The sequence below is a fragment of the Camellia sinensis genome, chromosome 14 (genome assembly GCF_055761805.1).
Source record: "Camellia sinensis isolate YWXY chromosome 14, ASM5576180v1, whole genome shotgun sequence".
Classification (NCBI taxonomy): Eukaryota; Viridiplantae; Streptophyta; class Magnoliopsida; order Ericales; family Theaceae; genus Camellia; species Camellia sinensis.
In genome coordinates, this window is record NC_138974.1 from 99,051,331 (window position 1) to 99,069,964 (window position 18,634).

The 18,634-nt window shown below is 41.3% G+C and overlaps 1 pseudogene across 1 annotated transcript in view; it reads right to left on the reverse strand.

Moving 5' to 3' along the window:
- LOC145807203 (calcium-transporting ATPase 3, endoplasmic reticulum-type-like) overlaps window positions 1–18,634 on the reverse strand; it is a 241,058-nt pseudogene that overhangs the window by 189,176 nt on the left and 33,248 nt on the right. Inside the window, exons 3-4 of the transcript XR_014350304.1 lie at window positions 4,467–4,611; window positions 3,057–3,164 (exon numbers count right to left, since the gene is read on the reverse strand). The product of XR_014350304.1 is annotated as a calcium-transporting ATPase 3, endoplasmic reticulum-type-like (transcript). The remainder of the gene's footprint in view (window positions 1–3,056; window positions 3,165–4,466; window positions 4,612–18,634) is intronic.

Sequence of the window (18,634 nt, forward strand, 5' to 3'; positions counted from 1 at the left end):
ACCCAAGCAAACCTGAATGAAGAGATGAAACAACGGAAGTAGATGGAGATGGCTGCGAGGTGGACAATATATGCTGAAGTTGACTAATCTGAGCAATCAAGGAAGCCAAGTCAAGATCAAGAGTCGGAGCAGATGCAACATACGCAATGGAAGGAGGCCGAAAGTGGTTCTGAGATTGCTGAAAAAATGAGACAGGCTGACGTCCCTTCTTGGGACGGTGGTACTTCCAATGGCCCTTCTGATGACATAAGGCATACTCATCAAAAGTCAGAGACATCGTAATAACTAGAAAATTGAGGGGTTAAACTGTAATAAACCCTATATTCAACAAAATAGCCAAAACAGGGGTCGAAGGGTAATACACAGAAATCTGATGGGGGTAAGGCCAATAAATCCAAAACCATAGTGTAATAATCAGAAGAGTGTTAGGTCTGAATGTAAAATATAAAAACTAGCTTCTTTTTTTTTTTTCTTTTTTTTTAACCCTGACCCACAAATATTAACTAGAGTATTGAAGTCAAAAGAACCAGTCTGTAGCCGAGAGAACCAAATCAGAGAAGAGAGAGAGAGAGATTGAAGCCGAAGTCAAGGAAAAGGGAGATTACGAAGCTGAAGTCAAGGAAGAGGGAGATTACGACGTGGTTGGTGGTGCCCGCTAGGGTTTTGTAGCGTCAATGTCTCCGACGCGTAAACGTGGAGCGAGAGGAGCAAAAGGGAAGAGTGAGTTGCGTCTCGGTGATCTGGTTCTCGCCAAGGTCAAGGGAACTTCGATCAATCAAAGGAGAAGATTTGAGAACCAGAGACTGAAGAGGAAGATGACCCACAACTCACACAGAGACTGAAGAGGAAGACAATTTCTAGGGTTCTGGTGGTGGCTTTGATACCATGTAAGATTCCTGAAAGCTTTTCTGTATCTTGTATATTCAATGTGTGAATGATTACAATCAGACCTTAGATTATATAGCCCTAAATCCTAAACCAAAAGGGAGAATACAATTATGCCTCTAATAGGACTCTAACACAACCATACCTCTAATAGGACTCTAATTTGTACAACCACAATCATGCCTAATTTGGAAAATAATAGAAAATACACAATATATTCTCATCACCGGAGCCCTAACCACAACCAACAGCTACCATTGCACAGAGAGAGAGAGAGGATCCGTCTATCATCACCTACAATACGTCCATCACCTCATACAATCCGTTCATCATCAGCCTCCTTTCATCATCATCAACATCAACAACAACAACAGCAACAACAAAGAAGGGGAAAAATTTGAAGAAAATATTTAATTTGAAACCTAGATTTGGTTTGTATTGATTTGAAACAACACATTTAGTTTGCATTGGTCCAATTGTGATGGTATGTCTGCAAGCACGATGCTTCAATAGTGATGGCATAATCACAATGCAACGATCGTTATGGTTTGGTTTTGATGATGACTGGGGGGTATGCCAAAGGAAAAAGGGAGTGTTAGTGAGAATGTTATAGTGGTGGTGGCGGTGGCGGTGGCGAAGGGGGATGCAATGGCAGGCAGTACGTGATGATATCGTGGTGTGTGGTAGTCGGAGTCACAAGGACGCTGGGTGAGATTGGATCGCACCAGAGAGAGGAGGCAACATCATGGGGGAGGGGGAAGCAGTGGCCTAATGGTGAGGGATGGGAAGCAATATCAGCATGATTGGAGACAGGCAACGACAGCATGGAAGAGGCAAAAGCAGAGATGGAGATTGTTGTTTGTTTTAGTTCGGCAGTGGTTATAAGATAGAAGTTAGACATTTGGGGGATAGGGTTTTAGGGATGTAGGGTAGACGACTTTTTTTGGGAGGTGGTTTTTTTGGCCATGGAAACTTTTCCTTTTTTTTTTTTTCTCTCTTTTTATATTTTATTTTTCTTTCAATTTTTTTTTTATTTGTTTAAAAAATGTTAGAAATTAAAAAGGGCAAAGTTGGTATTTTTATTTCAAATATGATGACATGAGCAAACTCCATCCACTTCTAATGGTGAGGGATGGGAAGCAATAGCAACATTATGGGAGACAAAGGCGACAACAACGTGGCAAAGGCAAAAGCGGAGGCGGTGGTTGTTGATAGTTGTTTTTCGTTTTAGTTCGGCAGTGGTTATAAGATAGAAATTAGTCATTTGGAGAATAGGGTTTTGGGGGTGTAGGGTAGACGTCTTTTTTTTGGGAGGGGGTCTTTTGGCCATGGACACTTTTCCCTTTTTTCTCTTTTTATATTTTATTTTTCTTTCAAATTTTTTTATTTATTTAAAAAATGATAGAAATTAAAAAGGGTAAAGTTGGTATTTTCATTTAAAATATGATGACATGAGCAAATTCCATCCACTTCACTAACGGTTGATTAATGGCGTGGGCCCAAGTGTAATGCAATAGTTTTCAAGGGAGGCCGGTGTCATTTTTCCATACTAGTGGGGCTGAGTGTAATTTGAACAATTACTGAGGGAGGTCCATGTAATTTTCCCTAGAAATAAAGGAAGAATAAAAAAAATTTCACAGTTAAGTAGCTACAGCAGTAACCACTGTCTAATATTAGACAACAATTCCACTTCCCACATTTCTTTCAAGATGAGAATAAAATAAATAAATAAATAAAGCAAAGGATGATATTATCAAATCCTACAGGCTGACAAGTCAAGACAATTACTAACTCAAATTCAGAATGCAAACGCAAGACAAAACAGACAAAAAAATAACAAGCCCACACACAGGAAGTAGAAAAAAACATTTATAATACTATCCAATCCAATTAACCAACATTTTATAAGTCATAAAGGCATGAGTACATTTAACTCTGACATAAACTGCACTTGAAGAGAAAAAAATTAGTAGTATACAATATGAGGGGTTTGAATGAAAATATGATGTAAACAAGCTAGCCTGGAAACCATATCAAGGAATATGTGATTTCAACATGTAAGCAATGCATACACAATAGTGTAGAAAATTATGAAAAAATTTACCGACAAAAGAATTTAGTCGTTCGTAATATATATGGTATTAGGAGGCATATTATTCGAGAAAAAATACCTGCATCCCATCACTGTCAAAAATAAAGCCCTCTGGCGCATATGTTGTCCCACTGACACTGTATTCAGAAGTAGTAGGACCATGGTGTGCAGAATGAAGCACACATATCTGGACAGGCAGGAAATAGAAAGGGTAGATTAAGTTTTTCCATCTTATGGTAAAACAGGATTCGATGATCAAATAAAGCAATCTGAATTAAGTAAAAATGTCCCCATCAATGTGGAATTTCTTTCATAATAATATGAACAAATAGTTTTCACCTTCTTGTTCTTCTTGAGAATTAAAATTATTGAAGAGAAGGAAGAAGTGCAAAACAAAGACGAACAAACACAACGAAGGGACTTTAAAAAAACTAAAACTAGCACCAGTTCAACAATAGAGGGAAGAAAACAAACGGAATGTATCAAGGACAAGTTTCGCACATCCATAAATTCAAAGAGTATATTACCAAAACACAAAATGAAGACGAACAAGAAGTGGGGGGGAAAAAAAAATAATTAGTATATTCTAAGCCTATAACTAGGCCACTCTTGTAATATTTAGTATCGATCTTAATTGTATTATTTTCAAAATAAATCAAACAAAAATAAGCGGACCAAACGTCCACTAAACAACCATATTGAGTAAGGTAGTGTTTGGTAGAGTTTTCTAAATATGATTTGAGAATAGGAGTTGTATTTTGAGTTTGTGAGTTTTGGAATTATGATTTGAGTGTAGAAAATTTATTTGGTGAATGAGTTTTGAATTGAGTGGAGAATTTTTGATGTGACATGATATCTGATACAAAAACTTACAACTCATAATCAAACACACAACTAAAAAATCTATTAAAAGCTCATAAAAAATTTTAAAATTTTTCAAAAATATTGTTTTATTAAAAATATTTGAAAAAACTAATGCCAATTGCAAAAAAATAAAATAAATAAATAAAATCGCACTGTTCAAGTCAACCGGCCGGACGACAGATGTTTGACCGGTAGGCCAAATTTTAAAATTTAAAAACCCGCTTGGAACGAGTTTTCAAGAGGGGTGGAATTAATTTTCCAAAACCCAAACCAAACATCATACTAGAATATAGGGGTAGAACTATGGTTCCAAAACTCTTCCAAACACAGCCTAAAACAGTCTCCAATAGACACACAAATTACCTAAAAGAAATTGCAAAAAAAAAGAAAAGGGAATACATCGACATTTACTTGACATGTTGAAATTCAAAAAGCAATTTTAAACATCAAAACCTAACAATGAAGTGCACTAAACAAAATAAAATAAACTAACCATATTGAAGAATCAGCTTTCATAACATCAACCCTAACAAATTACATGTTATCATTTTTACAGCAAGGCAAGGAAGACATACAGATAGGTAGAGGTGTTCATGTACCTAATTGTAAAAAGTAATGCGCTAACCTTCGAAATAGACATCATATTGGTAGTCAGAGTACCAGTCTTGTCACTGCAAATTACTGTTGTGCAGCCTAAGGTCTCTACAGATGGCAAAGACCTTACAATAGCATTCATCCGAGCCATTCGTTTTGTTCCAAGAGCCAAACACCTAATAAAATTAAATGAAACATAATGCTGAAGTTCCACAAAAAGCTTCTACAAATATCATGTGCAGGCAACCTAAACAACTAGAAAACATTTACCCCTGTATTTTTTGTGCTAACTGTACAGAACTATCAACGACCTGAAAACTAAGTGAAATTTAATCCAGTATATGATAGATTCTTGGAAAATTATGCAAGGAGAGCCTCATCTAGCACATAAAGCCAAAAGTATCACAAACTTTCATATTAGTTAAATAATACTCCCTCTGTCCTATTTTATGTGTCTAAGTTTCAAATTTCAAAACCCTAAATCATCAATTTGCCATATTACCTGCCTTCTAGGAAGCACGGATACCGATACAAGATACGGGTACGATACGATACGATACGGGATACGGGTACGATACGATACGGATACGGCGATACGACAAAATTTGAAAAATTAGGATACAGGTACGGCGGGGATACGTTCGTAAAAAAATATTATTTTTATAATTTTTAATAATATAGCATGTATAAAAATAAAAAATAAAAAAAGAAGAGTCAAAATTCACCTAATAACACAAATTATGAAAATTTAAATTTTTTTACAAAAAGAGTCAAAATTCACCTAATAACATAAATTCTGAAAATTTAAATTTTAAATAAAAAAGAGTTAAAAAAAAGAAAAAAGAAAAAAAGTCAGAACTATTATCCTAATATCTCAAAACATAAGAAAAACAAAAAATAAAATAAAATAAAAATCAAAACAGGAACTGGGAGAGAGAGAAACCGTGGGATCGAACAAGAGGGACTGAGTGAGATTGAGCGAGAGAGGGACTAAGAGATCAAGCGAGAGGGAGAGAGAGAGACCAAGAGATCGAGCGAGGGGGAGAGAGAGAGGAAGCGAAAGTGTCACGACCCCAAACCGCCCCTAGTAGTTTGGTGCCGTGATGGCCAGTAATCCGTAATTACCGAAGGCCAACTTTTCAAAACTAAACACAATCAGAGTGTGGATAAAGGGGGCTCGCAAAATGCGGAAGCAATAAATCAGTTGCAAATGGTCCATAAGAGCTGTGCGTAGATCAAAAGCAATGCCAAACATTTCCAATTAACTTACAACTTGAATACAACAAGATAAAATACATGTTACATCTTGATCAAAAGGCTTCTCGAGCCGACATATACAAAAGATACAACGAATACAAGTCAAGAAGCATGATTTTCAAGATTTGCCGACATGCAAAGCAGGGCATCGCCGACGTAAATACAAAAGTAAAGCCGACATGAGCACGAATCCAAAACAAACATCCAAACGAACTAGGCGTCGCCGCCGTCCTGCTCATCACCTACATATATATAGAGGGGTGAGTACAAAACTCAGTGAATGGTACTAAAAATAAAGGTTTTGCATGAATATAGCCGAGGTCCTTCAAAACGAAACACATCAAAACTTTAACAAGACAAGGGATGAACCGTATTCATCAATCAATTATTACAAGTATCCAAAGATGTTTACTGACATAGGCAAGACAAGAGAGGAACCGTGTTCATCATTCAAGTATCGTAACATCGGCGAAGCAAGGGATGAACCGTATTCATCATTCAAGTATCGTAACATCGGCGAAGCAAGGGATGAACCGTATTCATCATTCAAGTATCGTAACATCGGCGAAGCAAGGGATGAACCGTATTCATCATTCAAGTAACATAACATCGGCGAAGCAAGGGATGAACCGTATTCATCAATCAAATAACATAACATCGGCGGAGCAAGGGATGAACCGTATTCATCAATCAAATAACATAACATCGGCGGAGCAAGGGATGAACCGTATTCATCATTCAAGTAACATAAGGCTGTACGATCCGTAATCGTTTGATCAAAAGTATTGCGAAAGTTTAGAGTCCTCCAATACAAGGGACTTGCGTTACTTAAGCCCGTAGCCCGATTTAACAAGGACCGTATCCTTTTATACTTAGTACTGCGAAAGTTTAGAGTCCTCCAGCACAAGGGACTTGCGTTACTTAGGCCCGTAGCCCGATTTAACAAGGACCGTATCCTTTTATACTTAGTACTGCGAAAGTTTAGAGTCCTCCAGCACAAGGGACTTGTGCTACTTAGGCCCGTAGCCCGATTTAACAAGGACCGTATCCTTTTATACTTAGTACTGCGAAAGTTTAGAGTCCTCCAGCACAAGGGACTTGCGTTACTTAGGCCCGTAGCCCGATTTAACAAGGACCGTATCCTTTTATACTTAGTACTGCGAAAGTTTAGAGTCCTCCAGCACAAGGGACTTTCCGGGGTTAATAATCAAACAAGGCCATTTATTCATGCTTAGCAAATACCACGTTAAGACAAACCAAAACAAGATTTACCAAAGCAAGTGTAACATAACTTTATTAGAAATACCACTCACCTAGTTCTTCAGGTGTAGACTCAAAGCAATTATCAAGGACCTACAATCACATGGCAAGTCACATCCTCAAAACAAGCTCTATAAATACATGCAAATGATCTCGGCATTCTTGCCAGATCCAAGTCAAAGACAAAACAAAACAAGCTGGGAGCTTAATCACTGCTCCCGTTTTCGAAAACACACTGGGTACCGCTCAGGACTAAGTCGAGGTCCCGTTAAACAAAGTCAGGAGGAAACCTGGGTTTTCCTTTGAAGAGTATGAAGAACATGGTCATTGAAAGATGGATGCAAGCTCACAACTTGTTACAAAAATCTGGGTTTTCATGCCAAGAGTTCAAAATATAGGGACCTGGGTACCCATTAAAGAGAGTCAAGCAAGAACAAACACAAAACATGGTTTTCGTTCTAAACTTTTCGATCAAAATGAGACCTTTTCCAAGAACACATGGGAAACCATTTTCTCTTTCCAAAACCAACTTCAAAACGATGCATGACATGCAACACAAATCCGATCATGCAATGCAGCTAGGTATTTAGCAAGAACAACCAAAGGAGATCAAGATTCTAACCTCGAAACTCGGATCTAACGGTTTAAGCCTCGAAGATCAAGCTTGGAAGACACTCTCTCACTCAAGAATTCTTCTTCCTCCTCTCTAGAGCTTCTCCCTCTAAAACAAAGATTTGAGACAAGAAATGATTTGTTCCAAGGTCTGCCGGCTGCCTTAACAACAGCTCGGACACGTGGCATTATCGGGTTGGTTCTGCTCCAAAAAGGTGATTGATGGACAAGACAAGTCTCTGACAAAGCTTATGCAGCAAGCTCGGGTAAGACACATCGGCAACAAGATGACATCGGCTCAAAACAAGGATCCGGCAACAGGATAACAAAACATCGGCTAGGGAGGACGACACTTGACTAAGCTGTGCCACACCTTGGCCGGGGTGTGCCACATCTCGGCCTAGGCCATACCTGCCTGCGGACGAGGTTTAAGTGTAAAACATCTCGGCAAAGGATGCCCGAGGTGAAGATGGGGTTGAACAAGATCTCAAGATAGTTTCAAGTACAAGGGGTCAAAGGCGGACTAAGCTCAAGATGATCTCGGCTACGCACACACACACACACTAAGCAAGGAACAAAATCATGTAAACAACTTTAAGCAAATCAAGACAAGGCAAAACCCTCAAATTAACATAACAAGCAAGACCATGCAAGAATGTATGCAAGTATGGCAAGAGTAAGGTGAGGGTTGTTACAGAAAGGGAGAGGGAACTTGATCGACGATGACTCCTCGTCCTCCTTGCTGCTGCCTGCTGTTCGTGAACCTTCCTTGCGATAGAGACGATAGAGACGACTCCTCCTTCTCTTGCTGCTGCTGTTCGCGAACAGGTTGGTTGATTTTTTTTTGTTTTATTTTACATTATTTTGTTATTTTACACTTTAACCCCATTAGAAGTTTTTGAAATTATTTTCACCCCGCCGTATCCCGAAAGTATCCTGTACATATCTTGAAGTATCCTAGCGTATCCCAAACGTATCCAAAATTCAAAAAATTAAAAAAAAAAATATGAGATACTTCTTTGCCGTATCTGATACGTATCCCGCCATATCGGATCCGTATCCGACACGCGTACGGGGGCTGTTTTGGAGTATCCGTGCTTCATAGCCTGCCTTTAAATTTATATTTAACCACATAATCCAACCCCAAAAAGTTATTCGAATCGGACAAAAGGCGTTTTTTAAAATTCCAAAAGAATTCCATAAACTGTGTGCATGGTCAAATATGCCATACAAAATGGGATGAATCAAGTACAAAGATAGCTTTCACTGCTCAAAAACAGAGATGCATATTTTTCAGCCAAATTTATTTAGCAAAAAATAAGATAGAAAAATTATGTAGCCCGGCCAGACATGGCAAGTTAATCGGTGCTAAGAAAGATTGCTACTTAAGGAACAGATTGGTTAATTGTGAAATAAAGTAGTAGTCTTTAAGGCCATATTTTGGGAACTTAGATAGTGGTTAATATAGCGAACAAGACTTGGTAGACTTTTAACTGTGTGCCTAGATACTTATCTACAAGCTTAGGTTTATCTGTTTTTGAAGATTTGGATGTATTTGTTTGCATCATCTTGATACTTGATTTCTAATAAAGTTACCTCTTATTTATCAAAAAGAACTGTGCCCAGTAACAAGCCACATTTGCTGTGGTATCTGTCTATAAAATGTGAGCATTAGATGACAATAATGGGGTTGTAATGCCTTGTATATATATATATATATATCTTTGGGACTCTTCCTTGCACCCTTTCATGCTTAGTTGTTAATTTAAAGCAAATGCTAGTTGATATATTCCCAGCAACCTCGCTGCAGTGTTTTACCACTGCAGCAGTTGGTGTCAGATCTATTGATCTTCTCTTCTTGTGGATTAATTAACTTGCATTTGAAGCCACAAACAGTCCATGAATGAAAGAACGAGGAAAGGATGGAAAGATGATCAACTTGTTGAAGCGATGATTGCATCAAAAATGAAGGAATATATATATATATATATATATTGATATGTAGATTATCCTGGGCCAGCTTGCGCGCACCAGACTATGTCCCTACAGCTCGAACAAGCCTTCCGAAACAGGTTTATTCCCTACAGTCCGTGGCCCAAGAGTTTTGTTGTCGAAGGGACTTGAACTTGAGACCTTGGAGGGAGCAAACTCCCAAGTCACAGGCCTCATGCACCAGGCCAAACCCTTGGGGTTAAAAATGAAGGAAAATATTGAAGATCTTCATATCAAGTTAGGTGAAATATTTTGGCACAGAGATTCTTATCTCTGGAATCAGAGGTAGAAGGTGAATTACCACCATTATTTGATGAGTATTCTGACAATGGATGTCTAATTGTTGGCAACATAAGTGTTCATACATCTATTGATTCTGCCAACAACATAAGCAATAATTACATGACTTTGTTGTTGATGATTTTTTTTTTTGTAACAACGGACAACATGATCTGTTGATTGATTTTTCATTACCTGAAACAATGAATCTTGAGGTGTTAAGTGCTTCCAAATAGTATTATTTGAAGCTTTCTTTGAGTTAGCACGATCCATTTTTGTGGAATTTTGCTGAAGACTATATGAAGATAGACTCATGGATTAAATTCTTCATTAGAATTTACATACGGATGCTGACTATCAAATCGTTGAAATATAGAAATGAAACTAGAAAATGAAACTTAAGTTCAATTTTTGCAAATTATAAAATTGTAAAAAGAAGGAAGATGTAAGGGCATGCCAAGGAAGTGTTAAGCAAGTCAAAAGCATATGTTCAAACAACAAAGGAAATGCTGACAACAAACTCAAGGGCGAGTTTCACGCAACAATGGAGAGACTAAAGCAGCCCAACCAGACATTAGCAACTCAAGAACAGTTCCTTAAGGAATTGATTCTTATTTGTGAGTATAGTAATCTGTGAAGTTAAGACTAAGGCCACATTTTGGGAATTTGCATTGCGGTTAATATAGTGAACAAGTCTAAGTACACTTTTTTTTGGTTCTGCCTAGTAATGCTTACATTTACTATGGTAGCTGTCTAGAAAATGTAAGTGTTAGATAACAATGGGTTGTAGACTGAGAGTGACATGAAAGCATCAACTTTGAAAATGAGAGCATGCATATTAATTTATATATAAATTTTAATTTGCAATTTTTTTCATTATTTGAGAATCAACAAATAGTTTTTTATGTATATTTTAAAAAGAAATAATAAAAAAAATTAAAGCAAAAAATCTATGAAAAAATTTGTAGAGTAGCATGGCAAAATGCAAGATGTTGATTTTTTAAATCTCAGGTTCAAGTCATTTCAAGTTCAAGATGGTTTTTTTTTTTTTTTTTTTGGGATAAATATTTCAGGTTCAAAATCTTTTGAGCATTATATATTGTGCTATTGCAAGATACACAAGATCATGCAACATGTGAGCCTAGAACCCTATACCACAGAATGTACAAAACAGCTGGGTCCATCACATTGATGTTGTTTTGTGGAACATGGATAGCAGCAGGTGTACTATAGAGTGGCACAACAGATGAATCCATAGACGTGTCAGCTAAATATTCTCACAAACATCAATTCATTGTCAACCAACAATTCTTTCTCAATTTTGCTCCTAGTAAAATCCACGAACCAGAGTATGGTCCACCACGATGGCAGATTTGGCTTATTATAGTTCCCAGCAACTGCTCTGCCGTGTTTTTTAACTGCATCAAATTTAGCAATAAACCTATTTTTGTGCAAACTACATAGAAATACAATTTGACAAAGAACAGCACAAAATAGAGGCTCTAATCCATGAAATGCGAAACCATAATTGATAAATCAGAAATGTGGGCTCAAAGGACGTTACCCTTTTTAAATCATCAAAATTAGCAAAATAGGTTGAGAGAAATTAAAAGCTATAAAGATGTTAAATTACCAGCTGCCCCAAAAGTTTAACCGGTTAATGATGATCCCTCACAATTTGAACTGAATAGGGTGCACAAAAACAAACAAAACATAATAAAATAGACACTAACAATCACATATAACAAGACTTGACACCTCCAATAAACAAAGCTCCAATATTAGGTTACATTAATGCTTGCACCAAAAGCTTTTGCTGTCAGGAAAAGGGACCATATGTATATATATCAAGCTCTCAAAAAAAACAGTGCATCACAAACTCATGGGCAATTTTGAATCCTCAAAAACCATATCTACTGGTTATCACTTGACGTGATTGTAAAATACAATTTGTTTGGTAAGGCTCCTTAAAGTATTGGAGGTCCAAGTTAACATTAAATGTGCATTATATGAGATAAAAGCACACCAATGCATATTTTTATATTATTTTTATATTATTTTTCAAAAGAAAAACTTCTTGTTTGTTTTTTTGGTTATCAATCATATAGTTATTGGTATCCGATTAATATGATTTTTGGTAGGCTTGAAATACTCAACAAACCCTACAAAATGACGGTTCAGATCATAAAAATAATCCCATAATGCATCACAAAATGAAGCACAACAGTCACTGCTGTGCCTTTGCCACAGCAGTGACCCCAATTCCTTGGCGATTATGGGGCGTCAACACCTCGAATTCAAGTTTTTTAAGGAACTAGTTTGCCTAAAGTGAAATCCGGCTCTAACTCCCAAACAGGAAACCCGATTGGAGTCCTGTCTTCTCCCACAAGTTTCTCGTGCCTAGGCGGTAGTGTGTGGCAGGTTTTGTGCGAAACCGACGCCTTTTGGCGATTTTAGGGCGTCAAAACCTCGAATTCAAGTTTCTTGAGGAACTAGTTTTCCTAGAGTGAAATCCGGCTCTGACTCCCAAACCGGGAACCCGATTGGAGTACCGTCTTCTCCCAGAAGTCTCTCGTGCCTAGGTTGTCGTGCGTGCCAAATTTCGTGCCAAACCGACGCTGTTGTGGTGATTTTGGGGCATCATCACCTCGAATTCAAATTTCTTAAGGAACTAGCTTGCCTAGGCCGAAATCCGGCTCTAACTCCCAAACCGGGAACCCGATTCAAATCCCGTCTTCTCCCACAAGTTTCTCGTGCCTAGGCGGTCGTGTGTGCCAAGTTTCGTGCAAAACAGACGCCGTTTGCAGATTTTGGGGCATCAACACCTCGAATTCAAGTTTCTTAAGGAACTAATTTGCCTAGAGTGAAATCCGGCTTTAACTCCGAAACCGGGAACCCGATTGGAGTACCGTCTTCTCCCACAAGTCTCTCGTCCCTAGGCGGTCGTGTGTGCCAAGTTTCGTGCCAGACCGACCCCGTTTGATGATTTTGGGGCATCAGCACCTCGACTTCAAGTTTCTTAACGAACTAGCTTGGCTAGACCGAAAACCGGCTCTAACACACAAACCGGGAACCCGATTCGAGCCCTGTCTTCTCCCACAAGTCTCTCGTGCCTAGGCGGTCGTGTGTGCCAAGTTTCGTGCAAAACCAACGCCGTTTGGCGATTTTGGGGCATCAACACCTCGAATTTAAATTTCTAAAGGGACCGAAATCCGGCTCTAACTCCCAAACCGGGAACCCGATTCGAGCCCCGTCTTCTCCCACAAGTCTCTCGTGCCTAGGCGGTCGTGTGTGCCAAGTTTCGTGCTAATCGAACCCCGTTTGGCGATTTTGGGGTGTCAACACATCGAATTCAAATTTTATAAGGAACTACTTTTGCCTAGAGTGAAATCCGGCTCTAACTCCCAAACCGGGAACCCAATTGGAGTCCTGTCTTCTCCCACAAGTTTCACGTGCCTAGGCGGTTGTGTGTGCCAAGTTTCGTATGAAACTGACGTCTTTTGGCGATTTTGGGGCGTCAACACCTCGAATTCAAGTTTCTCAAGAAATTAGTTTGCCTAGAGTGAAATCCGTCTCTAACTCCCAAACCGGGAACCGAATTGGAGTCCTGTCATCTCCTACAAGTTTCTCGTGCTTAGGCGGTCTTGTGCGCCAGGTTTCGGGCGAAACAGACGCCTTTTGGCGATTTCGGGGCGTCAACACCTCGAATTCAAATTTATTAACGTACTAATTTGCCTATAGTGAAATCTAGCTCTAACTCCCAAACCGGGAACCTGATTGGAGCCCCGTCTTCTCCCACAAGTTTCACGTGCCTAGGCGGTCGTGTGTGCCAAGTTTCGTGCGAAACCGACGCCTTTTGGCGATTTTGGGACGTCAACACCTCGAATTTAAGTTTCTTAAGGAAGTAGCTTGCCTAGAGTGAAATCCGTCTCTAACTCCCAAGCCGGGAACCCGATTGGAGTACCGTCTTCTCCCACAAGTCTCTCGTGCCTAGGCGGTCGTGTGTGTCAACTTTCGTGTCAAATCGACGCCGTTTGGTAATTTTGGGGCGTCAACACCTCGAATTCCAATTTCTTAAGGAACTAGCTTGCCTAGACCGAAATCCGGCTCTAACTCCCAAACCGAGAACCCAATTCGAGCCCCGTCTAGTCCCACAAGTCTCTCGTGCTTAGGAAGTCGTGCGTGCCAAGTTTCGTGCCAAACCGACGCCGTTTGGCGATTTTGCGGCGTCAACACCTCGTATTTAAATTTCTTAAGGGACCAAATTGTCTAGACCGAAATCTGGCTCTTACTCCCAAACCGGGAACCCGATTCGAGCCCCGTCTTCTCCCATAAGTCTCTCGTTCCTAGGCGGTCGTGTGTGCCAGGTTCGTGCCAATCGAACCCTGTTTGGTGATTTTAAGGTGTCAAAACCTCGAATTCAAATTTCTTAATCACCTAGGTTGCTTAGAGTGAAATCTGGCTCTAACTCCCAAATCGGGAGCCCGACTAGAGCCCCGTCTTCTCCCACAAGTCTCTCGTGTTTAGGCGGTCATGTGTGCCAAGTTTTGTGCCAAACCGACGGCGTTTGGTATTTTGGGGCGTCAACACCTCGAATTCAAATTTCTTAAGGAACTACTTTTGCCTAGAGTGAAATCCGGCTCTAACTCCCAAACCGGGAACCCAATTGGAGTCCTATCTTCTCCCACAAGTTTCTCGTGCCTAGGCGGTCGTGTGTGCCAAGTTTCGTGCGAAACTGACGCCTTTTGGCGATTTTGGGGCGTCTACACCTCGAATTCAAGTTTCTTAAGGAACTAGTTTGCCTAAAGAGAAATCCGGCTCTAACTCCCAAATCGGGAACCCGATTGGAGCCGTGTCTTCTCCCACAACTCTATCGTGTTTAGGCGTTCATGTGTGCCAAGTTTCGTGCCAAACCGACGCGTTTTAGCGATTTTGGGGCGTCAAAACCACGAATTCAAGTTTCTTAAGGAACTAGTTTTCCTAGAGTGAAATTCGGCTCTGACTCCCAAACCGAGAACCCGATTGGAGTACCGTCTTCTCCCAGAAGTCTAGGGACGAGAGATTTGTGGGAGAAGACGGTACTCCAATCGAGTTCCCGGTTTCGGAGTTAAAGCCGGATTTCACTCTAGGCAAACTAGTTCCTTAAGAAACTTGAATTCGAGGTGTTGACGCCCCAAAATCTGCAAACGTCGTCTGTTTTGCACGAAGCTTGGCACACACGACCACCTAGGCACGAGAAACTTGTGGGAGACGACAGGATTTGAATCGTCTTCCCGGTTTGGGAGTTAGAGCCGGATTTCGGCCTAGGCAAGCTAGTTCCTTAAGAAATTTGAATTCGAGGTGATGATGCCCCAAAATCACCACAACAGCGTCGGTTTGGCACGAAATTTGGCACGCACGACAGCCTAGGCACGAGAGACTTCTGGGAGAAGACGGTACTCCAATCGGGTTCCCAGTTTGGGAGTCAGAGCCGAATTTCACTCTACGAAAACTAGTTCCTTAAGAAACTTGAATTCGAGGTTTTGACGCCCTAAAATCGCCAAAAGGCGTCGGTTTCGCACAAAACCTGCCACACACTACCGCCTAGGCACGAGAAACTTGTGGGAGAAGACAGGACTCCAATCGGGTTTCCTGTTTGGGAGTTAGAGCCGGATTTCACTTTTGGCAAACTAGTTCCTTAAGAAACTTGAATTCGAGGTGTTGACGCCCCATAATCGCCAAGGAATTGGGGTCACTGCTGTGGCAAAGGCACAGCAGTGACTGCTGTGCTTCATTTTGTGATGCATTATAGGATTATTTTTATGATCTGAACCGTTCATTTTGTAAGATTTGTTGAGTACTTCAAGCCTACCAAAAATCATATTAATCGGATATCAACAACTATATGATCGAATTGCATATTTTTATATTATTTTTCAAAAGAAAAACTTCTTGTTTGTTTTTTTGGTTATCAATCATATAGTTATTGGTATCCGATTAATATGATTTTTGGTAGGCTTGAAGTACTCAACAAACCCTACAAAATGAACGGTTCAGATCATAAAAATAATCCCATAATGCATCACAAAATGAAGCACAACAGTCACCGCTGTGCCTTTGCCACAGCAGTGACCCCATTTCCTTGGCGATTATGGGGCATCAACACCTCGAATTCAAGTTTCTTAAGGAACTAGTTTGCCTAAAGTGAAATCCGGTTCTAAGTCCCAAACAGGAAACCCGATTGGAGTCCTGTCTTCTCCCACAAGTTTCTCGTGCCTAGGCGGTAGTGTGTGGCAGGTTTTGTGCGAAACCGACGCCTTTTGGCGATTTTAGGGCGTCAAAACCTCGAATTCAAGTTTCTTAAGGAACTAGTTTTCCTAGAGTGAAATCCGGCTCCGACTCCCAAACCGGGAACCCGATTGGAGTACCGTCTTCTCCCAGAAGTCTCTCGTGCCTAGGCTGTCGTGCGTGCCAAATTTCGTGCCAAACCGACGCTGTTGTGGTGATTTTGGGGCATCACCACCTCGAATTCAAATTTCTTAAGGAACTAGCTTGCCTAGGCCGAAATCCGGCTCTAACTCCCACACCGGGAACCCGATTCAAATCCCGTCTTCTCCCACAAGTTTCTTGTGCCTAGGCGGTCGTGTGTGCCAAGTTTCATGCAAAACAGACGCCGTTTGCAGATTTTGGGGCGTCAACACCTCGAATTCAAGTTTCTTAAGGAACTAGTTTGCCTAGAGTGAAATCCGGCTTTAACTCCGAAACCGGGAACCCGATTGGAGTACCGTCTTCTCCCACAAGTCTCTCGTCCCTAGGCGGTCGTGTGTGCCAAGTTTCATGCCAGACCGACGCCGTTTGGTGATTTTGGGGTATCAGCACCTCGACTTCAAGTTTCTTAACGAACTAGCTTAGCTAGACCGAAAACCGGCTCTAACACCCAAACCGGGAACCCAATTCGAGCCCTGTCTTCTCCCCACAAGTCTCTCGTGCCTAGGCGGTCATGTGTGCCAAGTTTCGTGCAAAACCAACGCCGTTTGGCGATTTTGGGGCATCAACACCTCGAATTTAAATTTCTAAAGGGACCGAAATCCGGCTCTAACTCCCAAACCGGGAACCCGATTCGAGCCCCGTCTTCTCCCACAAGTCTCTCGTGCCTAGGCAGTCGTGTGTGCCAAGTTTCGTGCTAATCGAACCCCGTTTGGCAATTTTGGGGTGTCAACACCTCGAATTCAAATTTTATAAGGAACTACTTTTGCCTAAAGTGAAATCCGGCTCTAACTCCCAAACCGGGAACCCAATTGGAGTCCTGTCTTCTCCCACAAGTTTCACGTGCCTAGGCGGTTGTGTGTGCCAAGTTTCGTATGAAACTGACGTCTTTTGGCGATTTTGGGGCGTCAACACCTCGAATTCAAGTTTCTCAAGAAATTAGTTTGCCTAGAGTGAAATCCGTCTCTAACTCCCAAACCGGGAACCCCATTGGAGTACCGTTTTCTCCCACAAGTCTCGCGTGCCTAGGTGGTCGTGTGTATTAAGTTTCGTGTCAAGCCGACGCCGTTTGGTAATTTTGGGGCGTCAACACCTTGAATTCAAATTTCTTAAGGAACTAGCTTGCCTAAACCGAAATCCGGCTCTAACTCCCAAACCGGGAACCCGATTCGAGCCCCGTCTTCTCCCACAAGTCTCTCGTGCCTAGGCAGTTGTGTGTGCCAAGTTTCTTGCCAAACCGACGCCGTTTGGCAATTTTGGGGCGTCAACACCTCGAATTTAAATTTCTTAAGGGACAAAATTGTCTAGACCGAAATCTGGCTCTTACTCCCAAACCGGGAACCCGATTCGAGCCCCGTCTTCTCCCACAAGTCTCTCGTGCCTAGGCGGTCGTGTGTGCCAGGTTTCGGGCCAATCGAACCCCGTTTGGTGATTTTAAGGTGTCAAAACCTCGAATTCAAGTTTCTTAACGAACTAGGTTGCCTAGAGTGAAATCTGGCTCAAACTCCCAAACCGGGAACCCGATTGGAGCCCCGTCTTCTCCCACAAGTCTCTCGTCTTTAGGCGGTCATGTGTGCCCAGTTTTGTGCCAAGCCGACGGCGTTTGGTATTTTGGGGCGTCAACACCTCGAATTCAAATTTCTTAAGGAACTACTTTTGCCAAGAGTGAAATCCGGCTTTAACTCCCAAACCGGGAACCCAATTCGAGCCGTCTCTTCTCCCAAAACTCTATTGTGTTTAGGCGGTCATGTGTGCCAAGTTTCGTGCCAAACCGACGACGTTTGGTATTTCGGGGCGTCCACACCTCGAATTCAATTTTCATAAGGAACTACTTTTGCCTAGAGCGAAATCCGGCTCTAACTCCAAAATCGGGAACCCAATTGGAGTCCTGTCATCTCCTACAAGTTTCTCGTGCTTAGGCGGTCTTGTGCGCCAGGTTTCGGGCGAAACAGACGCCTTTTGGCAATTTCGGGGCGTCAACACCTCGAATTCAAGTTTCTTAAGGAACTAGTTTGCCTAGAGTGAAATCCGTCTCTAACTCCCAAACCGGGAGCTCCATTGGAGTACCGTTTTCTCCCACAAGTCTCTCGTGCCTAGGTGGTCGTGTGTGTTAAGTTTCGTGTCAAGCCGACGCCGTTTGGTAATTTTGGGGCGTCAACACCTTAAATTCAAATTTCTTAAGGAACTAGCTTGCCTAGACCGAAATCCGGCTATAACTCCCAAACCGGGAACCCGATTCGAGCCCCGTCCTCTCCTACAAGTCTCTCGTGCCTAGGCAGTTGTGTGTGCCAAGTTTCTTGCCAAACCGACGCCGTTTGGCAATTTTGGGGCGTC